This window comes from Oncorhynchus nerka, linkage group LG4, assembly GCF_034236695.1.
Source record: "Oncorhynchus nerka isolate Pitt River linkage group LG4, Oner_Uvic_2.0, whole genome shotgun sequence".
Taxonomy (NCBI): domain Eukaryota; kingdom Metazoa; phylum Chordata; class Actinopteri; order Salmoniformes; family Salmonidae; genus Oncorhynchus; species Oncorhynchus nerka.
Window position 1 is genome coordinate 13468680 of NC_088399.1, and position 15441 is coordinate 13484120.

Below are 15441 nucleotides of genomic sequence, written 5' to 3' on the forward strand. Positions count from 1 at the left end.
AGCACTTGGTCCCCTTCTTGATTCTGCTCCGGTAGTTCTCCTTCTGTTTCTCCTGCGCCTTGTCCATGTTCAGTCTCACCTTGACTGATAACAGGAATAAATGCAATTATATTTCATATTACAAATACATTTCTTACAGATCTCTTGGAGGGCCAGAACATACATTTACAGCAGATATTCATTTTTACCTGGTCAGTCCGTGCCTGAAGGGGGTCCTCGAAGGCGTTCTGATCTGGTTCGAAAACTTCCACCACATCAGGTGGAGTTTCAGTGATCTGAAAGTACTGTCGCGGAAAATGCTATCCCGTGTTTTACTGCTTAAAGTATAGTCTCTTGTTATATGCTAGTGTTTTTTGTAACCTCATACAAACGTGTCTTGGTGTGAACTAGTCATAAGACTGTCCTTACAGCTAAGAGACGTTTGGGTGCAAGGCAACCGCAGCATGTGAAATCCTGTGGGTTTACTATCAACAGAAAGTCACATGTATGGAACCTTGCAGAAAGGAGTATAATATAGTGTTGTTGTGAATGCAGTTAGACGGTTGAGCTCTCGAGCTATCAACCTTGTGCTAACTTGAGTTTACACAGACAACAAATGACCTTTTCCACACTATCTACTGACTGCCACATATACAGAAAGGGGTTGTATGTATTTTCTCTATAAAAGCATGGAACCGGCACTGTTCGTGGAGCTTTTCAACTATGCACTGTTGAGTGGGAGTTTTATTCTCCATTTTTGCAAATCTTATGATAAAGTGTTGTTTGAAAGAATCTGCAGTCTCTCTTCCCTTTGATTAGATATTCCATGACAAATTGGTGACAGCTGTGGGATGCTAACTCCGCTTGCTGATTGCTCCCAGGAGACGGAGGTTAAACTGTGCACAGGGGCTCCGTTAGACATGGCTCAGGGTACCAAACACTCCGACTAAAATGGAGCAGAGGGGGACCCACCTCAGACCTGCCGGGAGTGTCAGTGAGTGGATTCGTCATTCCGGACACATAAGATAAATTCAAGGTGGGACTTATTTTATTTTATACATCATAGAAAATTCTGTTCTAAGAACAGGTTGTGCACATTGTCTTTGTTGAAGCAAAGACACCCCTAGTTATAAACTTTGTTGTAGCAGAGTTCTTTCTGAATAGGAGTAATTCTAGGGCACCCATCCTGTTGAAGCAGGGTGACCCTGTAGGAGCAGGGGACATCTCAGATTGGGATCTTTATTTGAAGCAGAAGTATCCTGGTTAGCGACGTGGTTGTGTTTCTCTGTTGAAACAGATAAGCAGCCATGGGATGATATGACACGGTTACGAGTTATGTGATCCCAGGGCACAATCCTGAGATATAAAACATATTCCTGCAGATAAAAAAATATAAACAAATTTAAAGGAAAATAAAGTGTGAAAAAATATATATATAAACATTGTAAAATCAAATGTATTAATCAGTGTATTTGTAAAACAGTTGGTTATGATTGGGAAACCAGCTATAAATGTAAACCCTACACGGAAATGTGCATAGGAGGAACTACCTTGTGGATACAAGATTTATAATTACATAGTGCAAAAAAACATTTTGATGGAGGAGAAATACTATTTTCAAATGATAAGAAAGGTAGACGTTCCTAACCAAATACTGATTGTTTTGTGTTTGTTTTTGTTTCCTGGGTGTGTGTATTGACCAGAGATTTATATTATGGACGCACGATGGACGCTATCAGCACGACTGGCTGCACTGTGTGATCGAATAAAGGAACACATATTCTCTAGTAGTAAATTGGCAGATGTTCCAGTATTGGTTCGATAAGAAGGTATTAAAACCATTACCAATTAGGCACATACCATAACTACTCTCCAGGGAAGTGGGTATCACTACCTTAGAAAATAGTTTAATTGGCATATATTAGAGCGGTGAATGAGTAAATCTAAACTCTTTGGCCACGGTCAGGAAGAGGTCAACTATAGCAAAACCATAGGAAAGGAAGCACAAAGATATTCTACCCATTTGGCTTGAATATGAAAAAATCCAACCATGGATAAAATTGGGCAGCATCTCCCTGCTGACTGGAAATATGCGAGAGTGGATACAAATTCTTTGCTTTAACTAATTATGGCAATTTTTTAGTTACACTATGAACCGCATAGCATATCATTACAGCAGTATGTACCGGTAATAACTGTTAGCTAGCTACCTAACGTTAGTTGGCTACTAATATATCGAACTTGTCAGTATATTAGCTATGTTATCCAACGTTTATTGACATCAGTATTCACATCATTCTTAGCTTATCTAAATGGTATATAACATGAAAAAAGCCTAACCAGCTCTGCTAGGGTGGGTAAATGGTCAAAGTGAGGATGTGTTCTCTTATTTGTGTCTGGAAGTAGCAAGCAAGCTAGCCAACTTTGGCAAGTTAGCAGAGAGGGCAGTGTGTGCTCTAAACAGTCTGAATTTCCAAAGCACACAAAGTAGTAAATGTCTAACTATTATTTGTTATTCTAACAAGCTAGCAAGAGGCCGCATAGCAACAGCATCAACTTTTTGTACACATGCAAAGCTCAACATCAAGGTTACCATTTGGTTGCAATATACTAAAATGAACTAATAATATATAGTATGAAGTATATACTCATTAAGCATGTAGTATATAGTATATTAGTATCTGCATTTGAACACAGCTTGGGTATGTGAGTATACTGATTGAATGTGTACGTCTGCTTTGATGGCAGCTTTGAAACCTGTTATCAGCATGGAAATTGCGGGGGTAACGGAAAACTACCGAAGCGCAGTGTGTGGGGCCATTCGTCATTCGAAAAGTGAGTTTAGAGTGTCACACCCTGATCTGTTTCACAGGTCTTTGTGATTGTCTCCACCCCCATCCAGGTGTCGTCCAGCTTCCCCATTATCCCGTGTATTTATACCTGTGTTCTCTGTTTGTGCGCTGCCAGTTCGTTTTGTTCATTCATACCTACCAGCGTTGTCCCCCTTGCTCCTGTCCTATCTATAGGGCCTGTTTTTTAGTTTTCCCGGTTTTGACCGTTCTGCCTCACCTGACCCTGAGCATGCCTGCCATTTTGTACCTTACCCCACTTTACTGGATTATTGACCTCTGCCTGTCCTGACCCTGAGCCTGTATGCCGTCCTGTACCTTTGCCCCTCTACTCTGGATTACCGACCTCTGCCTGTCCTGACCCTGAGCCTGTCTGCCGTCCTGTACCTTTGTTCAAATTAATAAACTTTTGTTACTTTGACATTGTCTGCACCCGGGTCTTACCTTCAAATGTGATAGTTGGGGCAATATTTGTTAACTTTATGACAGGAAAATATGGGGAATTCACTTACCCTAATGCATGGAGGCGCTACCAGGAGACAGGCCAGTACATCAGGAGACGTGGAGGAGGCCGTAGGAGGGCAACAACCCAGCAGCAGGACTATTCATTCTTATGGGATTTTCTCAGTCCGGTTAATACATTTAAATAAAATAGCCCATACGGATCGCAGTGCCAGCTGTGCCACCAGAGACTCTGGGTTCGAGCCCAGGCTCTGTCGCAGCCGGCTGCGACCGGGAGGTCCATGGGGCGATGCACAATTGGCCTAGCGTCGTCCGGGTTAGGGAGGGTTTGGCCGGTAGGGATATCCTTGTCTCATCGCGCACTAGCGACTCCTGTGGCGGGCCGGGCGCAGTGCACGCTAACCAGGTCACCAGGTGCACGGTGTTTCCTCCGACACATTGGTGCGGCTGGCTTCCGGGTTGGATGCGCGCTGTGTTAAGAAGCAGTGCGGCTTGGTTGGGTTGTGTTTCGGAGGAAGCATGGCTATCGCATCTCTCCAGAGGCCGTACGGGAGTTGTAGCGATGAGACAATATAGTAGCTACTAAAACAATTGGATAACCACGAAATTGGGGAGAAAAGGGGGTAAAATAATATAAGGCTTGAAAATTCATTTTTTTCCTCAGTAAGAGTTAGGGAGAATTAATACTGAATGTAGACAACTTGTAATGACGTAAGAAACCAAAATATGGTTTCCATAAAATGTAAAATCATTGCGGAGTAAATGTGATATATTGAAGGAATTGTATTATGTTGCAAGGAAAAATATTATCTGCTTTTATTGACCTTGCCAGATCTGTTTCCAAATCAATGAATGTCGATTCAACTCGTTGACTGCTAAATCCCCTTTGCGCATGGGAAATCTTTGCAAAGAAACACGTGGAGGAACTTTAAGGCTATTTTCTGGTAATTGTGTTGTTATTGTGTTCCAGATGTTAAGACAACAAACCATTATAATTGGGTTATTTGCAGGATTTACTGGTCATTTCAATAGCATTGGGTCCATGTTACTGACTGAATTGAAGTTGTGGGCAGAAAGAGGCTCAAGTATTGTGAACATTTTAATTAACATCAAAATGTATATTTTCCCTAATGAATTGGCTGATGTGTTTTGTGTATTTGGCGCATTACATGTTAATATATGAATAATATACATTTAATAAGTGTGAAGCAGAAAGAGAATATCCTATAGAGTTTGGTATTAAAAATATAGAGTAATGTTGTTTGGATAAACTGAAATGTAAACAATGCCTTCTAATAATGTGAATGGAAATATGTTTAGTGGTTTTTGGATAGTCTCTAATAATGCCATGTTTTAGTCCACGGGTGAAAGCGAGTCGTGCTCGCTGGGCTATATCAGGCTGTAACGGGCGCAGTGGGACATTTGAAGCAGAGGTCTGAGTAGTTCAATCGTAAACGTTCTTTGACAGTTTCTGGTTATTGTTGCTGAGTTTTGTAGTTTAGGTAACACCAGTGAATTAGAGCCGAGTTAGAGTCGGGTTAGAGCCGAGGTATCTTGAAAGAGGTACACAAATGGAATTTTCTGAAGTTATATTTTCTGAGTTTTAATTGAACATGTGTACTCTTTTGATAAGGAATGTACTGAAGAAACTGTACCCTTGAATATGAAATGTATGACATGTATGACATGTTTGACTGTTTTTAAATAATTAATCTAATACAGAAAGAAACACATATTTGAAGGGTTTGAATGACCTCTGACCTCTGTCCTGACTTTCTAGTGTGGTTTGATCACCCTCACTGGAAAGCCGAGAGATGGTTGGTTGATGATTTAAGGTAACTTGTAATACTGAATTGAAGGTAATTTATAATACTGATAATTACAGAGAAGTTTATAATTAATAGTTATACATGTGAAATCGAACCACGAGAAGGACAGAATTGTCTCTAGTCTATTTTTCTATTCCTTGAATCAGGTTGTGGGTATAATTTTTTTCCTTTATGGAGTTATTATGGGTAGTGATTCTAATTCGATTTTGTTATTTACATTTTTTTGTTTTAATTCTTAACCTGTAGTGTTGTTGTTTTTTACATAGTCACAATGTCAATCATGTGTCAAAATGGGGGAATTACCAGTCTTGAGGTTTTTGGATTGAAGTTTACACACCTTGAGTGATATGTAGGTATGTATTGAGTGATATATGAAGGAGTGTATTGTTGCGTTGTTTGTTCTGCTGGATGATCTGGATAATTTCCTGATCCTATGATTCTGCGATGAGGTTGACAGTGTGACAAGGGGAGTATAACCAATTTGGAAAAATTGTTTCAACAGAATGTGTTGTAATTCTCTTTGACATTTGTTTTAGAGATTTGTATTAATAATATTGGTCCGAAGTAATAACGTCGTAATAACTTCATAATAACTTCGGATTAATATTATTAACTTATTTTGGGGTATCAGGTTGATTGAGGAGATTCACACCATGCTAAATGTATAGTTATTTAGACTAAGAATGCATTGAGATACCGATCTGTCATTAACATGTCACTCACAACAGTGCAAGACAGGGATAAACGGGGGCTGTAATGATAGAAAGTTAATACTGGTAATAAGTAGTACAAACTGTCTATATATGATCCCGTTTTTACTTGTATATTCTAACTGTATTGGTGTGTGCCAAGTTGATGGTCTTGAATTTGAGTAATAGACTCAACGTGGAGCACTAAATTTGGGTTGAATAACATTGATAGTAGGGTTTTTATTTTACCGTGTTATTAGAATTCTAATGTTAAAGGACATCAATACATATGGCTTTCTGGATGATACAGTACAAATGACTTGATTATGTTTTAGTATGTTTATAACTATGTAAATGGACTAGCAGTAGGGACTAATGTGTTATGAATTAGATAGAATGATTCATTGTGCAAAATGTATTTGTAGCCGGAGGCTAAGTATATACGGGGACAGAATGTTTGCATAAGAGTGTGCCAAATGATAGGTGACCATTGCTGTACATTCCTACCCCAGGGTGAGGGTAACTTTACTATTGTAGTTGAACATCTGAAAGAGCTCAGCGGTGATTGGAATCCATTTGGATGGGTTCAGTCATTAATTGGTGTTATGGGAGCTACAATATTTCATTGGTTAATTTATGGCTTAGTCCTTTTTTTTATACAATAATTCTGATTATGTGTTAAGAAATTGTACAGCAAAGCCATGGAGACTATTCTTGCCATGCCATTTCTGACCACTGAAGGAGACGCCTCAGAACCCTATTTACCGGATTTATTTCCTATTCCTGATTACATGTCTGATGAAGACTATGATAATCCATAACACAGAGGTAAAAATATTGAGTTAATGGTGCCGCGTGTCCATAGGCCATGCTCACTGCGGGGGTTATGTAAATGGTGCTCCCAAGGTAGAGGTAAGGGCCTACCGTCATGGTGACCCTGTGGCAATATGGACAGTCTCAAAGAAGTTATTGCCTTGTGTGTGGTGATAAAGTATGTACTGATGTTTGAATTCATATGTTCCTTTCCCCTTTCTGAGAATGAATTGCACCATATGAAGGGTTAAAACTCAATGACATTGGAGGTAATTTACAATTGTAATGTAAGAAAGTATTTTCTTTTCCCTCATGTTAATGCTTGTTTAATGAAAATACTGGTAAGTAATGTTCTATTATGTTGAGACTTAGTCTCAAAAGGGAGGAAATGTTGTGGAAAATTACATAATTAGTCATGCTATGTTTTACTGCTTAAAGAATAGTCTCTTGTTATATGCTAGTGTTTTTTCTAACCTGATACAAACGTGTCTTGGTGTGACATAGTCATAAGACTAGGCTTACAGCTAAGAGACGTTTGGGTGCAACCACAGCATGTGAAATCCTGTGGGTTTACTATCAACAGAAAGTCACATGTATGGAACCTTGCAGAAAGGAGTACAATATAGTGTTGTTGTGAATGCAGTTAGACGGTTGAGCCCTCAGGCTATCAACCTTATGCTATCTTGAGTTTACACAGACCATGCATTACCTTTTACACACTATCTGCTGACTGCCACATATACAGAAAGGGGTTGTATGTATTTTCTCTATAAAAGCATTGAACTGTCACGGTTCGTGGAGTTTTTCAACTATGCACTGTTGAGTGGGTAGTTGATTCTCCATTTTTGCAAATCTTCTGATAAAGTGTTGTTTGAAAGAATCTGCAGTCTCTCTTCCCTTTGATTAGCTATTCCACGACAGAACGTTATACAACAATAGCAATAGACAAACAACAACACTAAGTCAATAACAAATTTGAAAGACTACAATATATACAATAATTGTATATACAATTGTATTGTTTACCTCAGTCAACATCTGCGGCTCCCATCCATACTCTGTGGAGGCCTGGATGCTGCTGTTGTGTGCAAAGAGAATTACCATCAGGTTGTTCTCCCAACCTTCCTGGTACCAATCGAGGGACTTGCCCATGGCAGTTTTGAGGGTCTGGTTGGTCCATTCACCAAACCTGGAGGAGGGGGTAGGAAAGCGATATCTATTGACAATGTAAGATATTGAAATATGTCTGATTATGTACCATGGAAAAACAAAAACAAACTGTAAAAAAAATAAAAATAGAACAAACCATTGGTGACAGAATATAACCTATAACATCTGTACCTTGTTCCAGTCAGTGTTCATGACCTCGGTCACTCAAGATGACCACAGGAGAAGCGTTGGTGTTGAAGGTATCCACCATCGCCTTGGAGGTGGCCTCACCAGTCTCGTCCTTGATGGGTATCATACAAAACGAAAATACATTTTTGGTTCCAAGTGCCCTTTTTGATAAGTTACAGAAGGGAATTTAGAGTTAAGCTCATCCTTTACTGACCTTAATGGGTATTGCCTTCAGCCACTTGGTAAAGTGATCAGTCACCCTCAGACACCAGCTGTTGCCATTCCTGGATTTTGTGAAGGGTCCGATGAGGTCCACCCCTAACATTTAAAGTGTTAGTGAGAAGATTACTTTATTCTTACCTGTATCTGTGTCATACAGTATGCATATTTTCACATTTGTAAGGATACTGAAAACACACATTCAATAATATTGAACTCTGCTGTGATCAAATGAAGCAACCATTACATAACAACTTATCAAGGCAAAATTTGAATTGGGATACTTACCGATCATGTGCAGTGGTGACACAACTTTTATGGGCTTCAACTCTGGCACCACAAACTCTGTCTTCTCAAATTTCTGGCAGGCTAGAAAGGGTTCTGACCTTGAAGCTAAAAGGGACCAATTGAAACATTGTGTGCTCTCTGATATGACATTCATTGAAATCCTAATAATTTCAGATATAATAGAATACGATTGATAAACAAAAGGTTATTTCACTTGCCCATCTGTCCACCTCCTTGACAATTCCCCATCAGAAGAAGTGTAGGTTGATTTTGGCAATTGTGCGCTGCACTCTGAAAGGCCCAGCATGCATCTGGGTCAGCACAGCCTCCTTCTCCTCCTTAGTAAAAATCCCCCTACTGTGTAGCTTGCCATCCTTCCCCCATAGGTACATATAATTGCCTAACAAGTTGGAAGAGTTGTTGAAATACTCAAGTCTAAGTACATTTGTACGGCTGTCTTTCAGTTTTTGTTTCACTCTTTCTGTCTGTCTTCCACTCTCTTCCTACCTTTCTCGCTCTGTCTAGCGAAGCCACCTAGTTAAGGAAATTTGGAATTACCATAATTGTTACACCTATCCATTTGATTGATCAGGGTTAACTTATAGCTAGATACCTCAATATGACAGACATGTATAGCTAGCAACATGTAGATAACTAACTAGCTAGATGGAAAATAGTTGTTGAAAAATGGTTGTACATACTGTAGCTAAATCCATCCAGTTATCTAATAGAAGTTAACTGCTTAACGTTACCCTGAATTGTGAATTTCTCTAAATGTTGCACCTCTTGTCTAAATCAGTGGTGCCTTCATAGTACTTTGCCTGGTTGGAAAGATAAATGAAAATCTCCTCGAGGGATGCCATTGAAGTGCAAGCTACATTCAAACACAAAGCTACAATAACAGTCACAATAGTTAGCTAGCTAACGTTAGCTAAATAAAACTATCTGGCTACCTAGCCAGCTACTGTAACTGGCTAGCTGACTAGGCAGGCTGAGGTCAATAAGTAGAGTAGCTAGCAGCGTTAATCTAAAAACAGCTTAAATTATTTCTTCCTATTTAACAATATTTTCTTATATGGTAAAGAAAGAGTGTTCTCTTTCCATTATTTTTTTTTGGTCCTCTGAGGCAGCAGATGGTCAGCAGGTTCTCACTGTCAAAAACACCATCCTTGGAGAGCAATTCTGAGGTAATAATTTTGCACGGACTGAGTGAGCGCTTATGAGGTGAAATAGAACTAGAACTGCCCGCATCCCCCTTCCTTCGCGACCGCTATGAGGAAAAATAGAGCCAAGCAACCAGCATAGCAATGGACGCTTTGGTTCATTACGTAATCTGGTAAGAATTTTGCAAGTTCTAGCAACAGCGCTAGCAACAGAAGCTAGAACTCATTGAATCCCATTGTGACGCAGGGGGTAGGGGGGGTGTGGGAGGGACTTTTTGGAATGGGGACACTATTTGGCATGACAGGGTCCTAAGCAAGACACCTTTTACCATGATTTATGCCATGCTAATGATATCTGAGTGAGAGTGACTAATAAAGTCAATGGGGGTCCCTGGGCGGTATTGGGCTATGATCACTACAAGTTTAGATAACCAGCTAGACTAACTTACCAATCAAAAAATGTTAGCTGACATTGCTAATTGAGTACCTGTCAGTGACTGACAGATCAAGAGAAAAACTGCTGATGCACAACCAAATTTCAAACATCCACCTCATATATTCTTTCTACTACTCTATTTCTCAACAGCAAGTTGAGACACCGACTGAGTTACTGAAATTATTATTCTACTTGTCGGGCCCCCTAGTGGCCTGGGGCCCTAAGCGACCGCTTATGTCGCTTATGCCTGGAGCCGGCCCTACAAGTCAATGATACTGATATTAGCATGTTCAAATTATCCTAAAGTATCCAATATTGATTGTGTGATGACGTCTCTTATAGATGACATCATTGCGATGTAGATGATTTGGACATGTCATTTAGTAATTTGAGTGAACTATCCCTTTAAAACACAATATCACTTCACAGTGGGAATTTATCTTCTATACGCATCTAATATGACATCCACATTGAATCATCAACGATGATGCTGGCATTAAGCGTTCTTGTGTGACAGTTGAACACTCGGAGGCCTCCGTTCTCCAACTCTCATTATGAAGGGAGTTCAGGGAGTATTCTCTTAAAAGTACTTCCTGGGGCAGTGGATTTGGTGTACTGAAATAGTTGTGTCATAACACAGTTGGGTTTAGAACTTCACATGACAGGCTGTGTCACAGTGGGGTTTAGAACTTCACGTCAGGCTGTGTCACAGTGGGGTTTAGAACTTCACGTCAGGCTGTGTCACAGTGGGGTTTAGAACTTCACATGACAGGCTGTGTCACAGTGGGGTTTAGAACTTCACGTCAGGCTGTGTCGGATTCTCTCCCCTCACCCCTTCAATGGCTACAGTTAGCCATATTACAGGGCTTACAGTTGGAGTGATTTGAAAGCATCAAGTAAGAGACAACTAATAAGGCAAAGCAGTGAATCATTTGCATTTTCTACCCAGCTTAGCATGTGGGCTATGACTGAGGTTGAATTAGCCTACAAAATGGTTGAGTGAAATCTCTCATGCGTCTGCACAATCTCTCCTTTTCTCTCTCTCAATATCTTGCTTTTCCCAAGCGCGCTCTCTCTCCCTTCTTATATCTCCCTTCTTCCCTCTCTCCGTTGCTCTCACACTCCCCACTAAGCCTAGCACCAAATCATGAGTATCCCTTTTGAATACCATTCAGCATACTGTTATTCATACTGCTGGCTGTAGCTGAGCAGGGGTTAGGCCTGGTTCAATCCTTGGAAACCATGTGAGTGGATTTTCTAACCAGTCATCTTGGATTGGTCATTGAGCACTATGGGGAAATACACAACTATTATTGTAAACTCTACACTACATCCCTCTGGGAGTGGAGAGACTTGGGTCTTCCTGAGTGTCTCAGATCTAGGATCAGTTTTCCTTTTTAGATCATAATAAATTAGATAACATGGTCAGAGGGGATCTGTTCTTAGATCAGCACTCCTACTCTGAGACGCTTTAATAATAAGGGCTCTGGTCTGTATGTGGCATCATGTCAGTGCACCTCAGCTGTGCCCATTTTTAATCCAATGACCCGGCTAATAACCCCTACATGGTTACCGTGGTTACACCCAAGGGTTAAATGGAAGGGGATGAGAGTTCTGTCCTCTGGGAGTCAGCATTCAGAGGGAATTGTGCAGAAATCTCTGTTAAGAAAACATCAGATAGCTCTGTTAAGAAAACATCAGAGATCTCTGTTAAGAGACATCAGATATCTCTGTTAATACTCTCTCCAAAGTGAAACATAAAACTAGGTTTCTGGCAAAAAAACTCTAAATATCTGGATAAGAATGCATTGGTGGCATTGGCAGAGATTCTTGTTCAGTGCCACTTCGACTATGTGTGCTCTTCCTGGTACAATAAGCCCCCAAGATAATGAAAAACAAACTGCAGACATCTCAGAACTAATTAGTCAGGATTATTCTTAAACTTCCAGAACGTACTCATAATGACCATTCCCATTTTGAAAGCCTCAGATGGCTCAAAGTGGAGGAGAGAATCTCTCAGATTAGATTGTGTCCTGTACATAAAAATGTCCACAGTATGATCCCCAGGAACCTAGTGCTCTCGAATAGTGTTCAGACCTCTTGAATTTTTCCACATTTTGTTACGTTACAGCCTTATTCTAAAATTGATTAAAACATCCCCCCCCCTCATCAATCTACACACAATACCCCATAATGACAAAGTGAAAACTGTTTTTTAGAAATGCTTGGAAATTTATAAAAAATAAAATACAAAAATAACTTATTTACATAAGTATTCAGACCCTTTGCTATGAAACTTGAAATTGAGCTCAGGTGCATCCTGTTTCAATTGATCATCCATGAGATGTTTCTACAACTTGGTTGGAGTCCACCTGTGGTAAATTAAATTGATTGGACATGATTTGGAAAAACCTGTCTATATAAGGTCCCACAGTTGACTGTGTATGTCAGAGCAAAAACCAAGCCACGAGGTTGAAGGAATTGTCTGTAGAGCTCCGAGACAGGATTATGTCAAGGTACAGATCTGTGGAAGGGTACAAAAAAATGTCTGCAGCATTGAAGGTCCCCAAGAACACATTGGCCTCATTCATTCTTAAATGGTAGTTTGGAACCCCCAAGACTATTCCTAGAGCTGGCCGCCTGGCCAAACTGAGCAATCCGGGGGGAGAAAGGCTTTGGTCAGGGAGTTACCAAGAACCCAATGATCACGCTGACAGATCTCCAGAGTTCCTCTGTGGAGATGGGAAAACCTTCCAGAAGGACAATCATCTCTGCAGCACTCCACCAATCAGGACTTTATGGTAGAGTGGCCAGACTAATGCCACTCCTCAGTAAAAGGCACATGACAGCATGCTTGGTGTTTGCCAAAAGGCACCTAAAGACTCTCAGACCATGAGACACAATATTCACTGGTCTGATTAAACCAATATTGAACTCTTTGGCCTGAATGCCATAGCGTCACCTCTGGAGGAAACCTGGCACCATCCCTACGGTGAAGCATGGTGGTGGCAGCATCATGCTGTGGAGATGTTTTTCAGTGGCAGGGACTGGGAGACTAGGCAGGAACTAGGGAAAGATGAACAGCGCAAAGTACAGAGAGATCCTTGATGAAAACCTGTTCCAGAATGCTCAAAACCTCAGACTGGGGCAAAGGTTCACCGTCTAACAGGACAACGACCCTAAGCCAACACAATGCAGGAGTGGCTTCGGGACAAGTCTCTGAATGTCCTTCAGTGTCCCAGCCAGAACCTTGACCTGAAAATAGCTGTGCAGCGACGCTCCCCATCCAACCTGACAGAGCTTGACAGGATCTGCAGAGAAGAACGGGAGAAACAGGTGTGCCAAGCTTGTAGCGTCATACCCAAGAAGACTTGAGGCTGTAACTGCTGCCAAAGGTGCTTCAACAAAGTACTGAGTAAAGGGTCTGAATAACTATCCTCATTATGGGGTATTGTGTGTAGATTGATGAGGAAAAAAAACTTTTGAAACTATTTTAGAATAAGGCTGTAACCTAACAAAATGTGGAAAAAGTTAAGGGGTCTGAATACTTTCCAAGAGCACTGCAAATAAACACTATGACAGTTTGTCCATTAGCCTTGCTATGTAAAGACTGTTGTTCATGAATCATGGAGTATATATCATAATATAATTAAGCAATAAGGCACTGAGGGGGTGTGGCCAATATAGCACGGCTAATAGCTGTTCTTATGCACAACGCATCGCAGATTGCCTTGAAACAGCCCTTAGTCGTAGTATATTGGCCATATACCACAAACCCCCGAGGTGCCTTATTGCTATTATAAACTGGTTACCAACGTAACAGTAAATGTTTTGTCATGCCACGGCTGTCAGCCAATCATCATTCAGGGCTGAAACCACAGTTTATAATAATAAGTAATATAAATGGTTAATACATTCTCATATGCATTGTGTCTATCAAGCATCTAATAATGCACACTTGTATCAGCTGTTTATAATCACACCAAATAAAGTTTCACTCAGTTAGTCTATAAGTGGGCTTTCAGTGTAACAGGTTGGTCCATTAACTGACCACAGGCAGCTGTGCTGCTCTAGACCAAACTAGACTACAGTACGGTGTACATTTTAGGACCCCCTCAGCCTCAAGTCTCACACCGGTCTCAGATTTCAGTCCTGTACTGAAGAAGCAGAGTGTATGTGAGGAGGGCTACAATCAATAGATTTAAGTATTAAGCCCCTCCTCTGGACTGCCGTTTGCTTCTGTTCTGTCCCTTTTTCCTTTTTGCTTTGTTTAAATATCATCCAGTTTAGTGATGCAAGCATATAGACCCATTTAGAAAGAGCAAACCTTTCCCTTGGTCTTCCTACAGTGCAGTAGTAACCTCTGAGGAACTATAACCGGTTGTGATAAAATAGGCCTATGGGTAAGCTTGCATGAAGTACCATATGCATCTTCTGTGTTGTGTTAAGATAATATTGAATTAGTTCAAACGGAAGTGCTGTTCATGGAACATTTAACACGTTTGACATAGTTAGCTGGTTGTCTTGGTTGAGAGCTTGCTATGTTGGCTACTGGCTAACGCTGGAGGGTTGTGGTTTGTGGTTTACATTGCGTTGTTCCATTCTAAAATGAATAACAGCTAAATAACATTACCTTACATCAAATGAACTATCTAATATAAGCAAATTATCTAGCCAATATTAGCTGCTTAGCATAGCCTACTGTTCTAGCTAGATAGCTACCAGAAAGCTAGCTATGCCAACTTCTCAACCAAGACATAGCAAACGAGCTAACCACCTTTTTACTAGCTTATGATTTCTGAAACCACAATATAGGCCTTCTAAAGACATTCTGAAGACTCCATTAAGACTTTATAAGCTAAAATGTTTGACTGAAGTGCGAATGAGAAGAGTTAGGCTATAATGCATATTCAACCATTCAACTCTACTTTAGTCAGTGTTCACCACACATTGTGTAACTATTCTCTCTCTGTAAACACAGACTGTGTGTTGTAAGGACATCTCCCCTGCTGTCGGAACTATACTATGCGACTGTAGCAGCTATCGATCCACACTATGCTTCAGGGTCCCAATGTGAGGGAAGAATATGGAGTTTCATGCCATGCACTGCTTCCCATTGTTTCCACTTAAGCCTCAGTGCACAAAACGGTTGCCTTCGGCCACTGAGGTGGAAGCCATGTTCAGCCAAGCTAACCAATGACTCATCACACCGTTTATTGGAATTTCTTCCGTTGTTTGCCTTCTAAACAGGGTGTACTGTATTTGACAGGATGTACAACAACACCCTATTACAGATACAAAGGGTTAGAGGGAGGTGAAAACAAAAAGAAAAGACATCCAACTGCCATGACACACCTGGTGAAGAAAACAGACAGA

The 15441-nt window shown here is 40.6% G+C and overlaps 1 protein-coding gene across 1 annotated transcript in view; it reads right to left on the reverse strand.

Annotated features, from left to right (window-relative positions):
* LOC115118351 (ras-related protein Rab-3C-like) overlaps window positions 1-15441 on the reverse strand; it is a 60832-nt gene that overhangs the window by 15303 nt on the left and 30088 nt on the right. The window lies entirely within an intron of this gene.